Genomic DNA, 4,577 nt, shown 5'->3' on the forward strand with positions numbered 1-4,577 from the left:
TCCTTCTTTCCTTCTTTCTTTCTTTTCTTTTTTTTCTTTTCTTTTCTTTCTTTTTTTGACAAGGAGTCTCGTGCTGTCGCCCAGGCTGGAGTGCAGTGGTGCGATCTCGGCTCACTGCAAGCTCTGCCTCCTGGGTTCATGCCATTCTCCTGCCTCAGCCTCCCGAGTAGCTGGGACTACAGGCACCTGCCACCACACCCGGCTAATTTTTTGTATTTTTAGTAGAGACGAGGTTTCACTGTGTTAGATGGTCTCTATCTCCTGACCTCGTGATCTGCCTGTCTCGGCCTCCCAAAGTGCTGGAATTACAGGCGTGAGCCACTGTGCCTGGCCTCTTTTCTTCTTTATTAGTCTTGCCAGCAGTCTATCAATTTTATTGATCTTTTCAAAAAACCAGCTCCTGGATTCACTGATTTTTTTGAAGGGTTTTTGTGTATCTATCTCCTTCAGTTGTGCTCTGATCTTAGTTATTTCTTGCCTTCTGCTAGCTTTTGAATGTGTTTGCTCTTGCTTCTCTACTTATTTTAATTGTGATGTCAGGGTGTCAATTTTAGATCTTTCCCACTTTCTCTTGTGGGCATTTAGTGCTATAAGTTTCCCTCTACACACTGCTTTAAATGTGTCCCAGAGATTCTGGTATGTTGTATCTTTGTTCTCATTGGTTTCAAAGAACATCTTTATTTCTGCCTTCATTTTGTTATTTACCCAGTAGTCACTCAGGAGCAGGTTGTTCAGTTTCCATGTAGTTGTGCAGTTTTGAGTGAGTTTCTTAATCCTGAGTTCTACTTTGATTGCACTGTGGTCTGAGAGACAGTTTGTTATGATTTCTGTTCTTTTACATTTGCTGAGAGTGCTTTACTTCCAATTATGTGGTCAATTTTGGAGTAAGTGCAATGTGGTGCTGAGAAGAATGTATGTTTTGTTGATTTGGGGTGGAGAGTTCTGTAGATGTCTATTAGCTCTGCTTGTTGCAGAGCTGAGTTCAAGTCCTGGAGATCCTCGTTAACCTTCTGTCTCGTTGATCTGTCTTATACTGACAGTGGGGTGTTAAAGTCTCCCATTATTATTATATGGGAGTCTAAGTCTCTTTGTAGGCCTCTAAGGACTTGCTTTATGAATCTGGGTGCTCCTGTATTGGGTGTATATATATTTAGGATAGTTAGTTCTTCTTGTTGAATTCATCCCTTTACCATTATGTAATGGCCTTCTTTGTCTCTTTTGACCTTTGTTGGTTTAAAGTCTGTTTTATCAGAGACTAGGATTGCAACCCTTGCTTTTTTTTGCTTTCCATTTGCTTGATAGATCTTCCTCCATCCCTTTATTTTGAGCCTATGTGTGTTTCTGCATGTGAGATGGGTCTCCTGAATACAGCACACTGATGGGTCTTGACTCTCTGTCCAATTTGCCAGTCTGTGTCTTTTAATTGGGGCATTTAGCCTATTTACATTTAAAGTTAATATTGTTATGTGTGAATTTGATCCCATCATTATGATGTTAGCAGGTTATTTTATCTGTTAGTTGATGCAGTTTCTTCCTAGCATTGATAGTCTTTACAGTTTGGCATGGTTTTGCAGTGGCTGGTACCAGTTGTTCCTTTCCATGTTTAGTGCTTCCTTCAGGAGCTCTTGTAAGGCAGACCTAGTGGTAACAAAATCTCTGAGCATTTGCTTGTCTGTAAAGGATTTTAGTTCTCCTTCACTTATGAAGCTTAGTTTGGCTGGATATGAAATTCTGGGTTTAAAATTCTTTTCTTTAAGAATGTTGAATATTGGCTTCCACTCTCTTCTGACTTGTAGAGTTTCTGCTGAGAGATCCACTGTTAGTCATCAGACTTCCCTTTGTGGTTAACCCGACCTTTCTCTCTGGCTGCACTTAACATTTTTTCCTTCATTTCAACCTTGGTGAATCTGAGAATTATGTATCTTGTGTTTGCTTTTCTCGAGGAGTGTCTTTGTGGTGTTCTCTGTATTTCCGGAATTTGAATGTTGGCCTGCCTTGCTAGGTTGGGGAAGTTCTCCTGGATAATATACTGAAGAGTGTTTTCCAACTTGGTTCCATTCTCCCCGTCACTTTCAGTTACACCAATCAAACATAGATTTGGTCTTTTCACATAGTCCCATATTTCTTGGAGGCTTTGTTTATTTCTTTTTACTCTTTGTTTTCTCTAAACTTCTCTTCTCGCTTTATTTCATTAATTCAATCTTCAATCACTGATACCCTTTCTTCCACTTGATCAAATCGGCTATTGAAGCTTGTGCATGTGTCATGTAGTTCTTGTGCCATGGTTTTCAGCTCCATTAGGTCATTTAAGGTCTTCTCTACACTGTTTATTCTAGTTAGCCATTTGTCTGATCTTTTTTCAAGGTTTTTAGCTTCCTAGTAATGGGTTCGAACATCCTCCTTTAGCTCAGAGAAGTTTGTTATTACCGACCTTCTGAAGCCTACTTGTGTCAGCTCGTCAAAGTTATTCTCCATCCAGCTTTGTTTCATTGCTGGTGAGGAGCTGTGATCCTTTGGAAGAGAAGAGGCACTCTGGTTTTTAGAATTTTCAGCTTTTCTGCTCTGGTTTCTCCCCATCTTTGTGGTTTTATCTACCTTTGGTCTTTGATGTGGTGACCTACAAATGGGGTTTTGGTGTAGATGTCCTTTTTGTTGATGTTGATGCCATTCCTTTCTGTTTGTTAGTTTTCCTTCTAACAGTCAGGTCTCTCAGCTGTAGGTCTGTTGGAGTTTGCTGGAAGTCCACTCCAGACCCTGTTTGCCTGTGTATCACAAGTGGAGGCTGCAGAACAGCAAATATTGCAGAACAGCAAATATTGCTGCCTGATCATTCCTCTGGAGGCTTCATCCCAGAGGGGCACCCACCTATACGAGGTGTCAGTTGGCCCCTGCTGGGAGGTGTCTCTCAATTAGGCTACATGGGGGTCAGGGACCCACTTGAGGAGGCAGTCTGTCTGTTCTCAGAACTCAAACACCGTGCTGGGAGAGCCACCACTCTCTTCAGAGCTGTCAGGTTCGTTTAAGTCTGCAGAAGTTTCTGCTGCCTTTTGTTCAGCTATGCCCTGCCCCCAGAGGTGGGGTCTACAGAGGCAGCAGGCCTTGGAGAGCTGCAGTGGGCTCTGCCCAGTTTGAGCTTCCCTGGCCACTTTGTTTACCTACTCAAGCCTCAGCAATGGCAGATGCCCCTCCCCCTGCCAGGCTGCTGCCTCGCAGGTCGATCTCAGACTGCTGCACTAGCAGTGAGCAAGGCTCTGTGGGCATGGCACCCACTGAGCCAGGCATAGGATATAATCTCCTGGTGTGCCATTTGCTAAGACTATTGGAAAAGCACAGTATTTGGGTGAGAGGGTCCCGATTTTCCAGGTACCATCTGTCACAGATTCCCTTGGCTAGGAAAGGGAAATCCCCCAACCCCTTGTGCTTCCTGGGTGAGATGATGCCCCGCCCTGCTTTGGCTTGCCCTCTGTGGGCTGCATCCACTGTCCAACCAGTCCCAATGAGATGAACAGGTACCTCAGTTGGAAATGCAGAAATCACCATCTTCTGCATTGATCACGTTGGGAGCTGCAGACCGGAGCTGTTCCTATTTGGCCATCTTGGAACAGAATCCATCATGTCACTTCTTATACATGAATAACAATAACTGTGAAATGTTCAGATGTGCTCTGAGCCTAGATAAGATTATTATCATGTTATATTGTTATTATTGTTATTATCGTGTTATTTATTTTCTTACCCATAGGTTTTCCAACTTGCTTGAAGTAATGCTTTCAGGATATTCAATATTGAATATTCAATACTGATGGGGAAACTCTCTTAAAGGAAATGGACATTACAGGGTCAACTGGAGGAAAAATAACACATTTACTGCTCAAACATAGCTTTGTTGTTTTTATATTTAAAAACATAGGCATCGGGCTGCGAGTGGTGGCTCATGCCTGTAATCCCAGCACTTTGGGAGGCCGAGGCGGGTGGATCACAATGTCAGGAGATCAAGACCATCCTGGCTAACACAGTGAAACCCTGTCTCTACTAAAAATACAAAAAATTAGCCGAGTGTGGTGGCGGGCGCCTGTAGTCTCACCTATTGGGGAGGCTGAGGCAGGAGAATGGCGTGAACCCAGGAGGCAGATCTTGCAGTGAGCTGAGATCGCGTCACTGCACTGCAGCCCGGGCGACAGAACCAGACTCCGTCTCAAAAAACAAAAATAAAACACAAAATATATAGGCATTGTAATATGTCAAACAAGCCTGAAAAATGCATGGGAGAAGATGAAATGATTACTGAAGTCACATATTCCTCACTGTTAATTATTTAGGGAACATCCTTCTAGAAGGTTCACAGAACCTGGATTACCTAACCATACAACTTTACCGAAATGGGATTATGTTGCATCTTGTTTTCTAACCTAATTTTTTCCCACTTCACTGAAATGGGATTATGTTGCATCTTGTTTTCTAACCTAATTTTTTCCCACTTAGTAGTGTAGCACAGATGTGTTTTCATGTCAACCAGTATGACTTTATACTCTTCTTTCTTTTTTTTCTTTTTCTGAGGTGGAGTCTTGCTCTGTTGC

The sequence above is a fragment of the Papio anubis genome, chromosome 1 (genome assembly GCF_008728515.1).
Source record: "Papio anubis isolate 15944 chromosome 1, Panubis1.0, whole genome shotgun sequence".
Taxonomy (NCBI): Eukaryota; Metazoa; Chordata; class Mammalia; order Primates; family Cercopithecidae; genus Papio; species Papio anubis.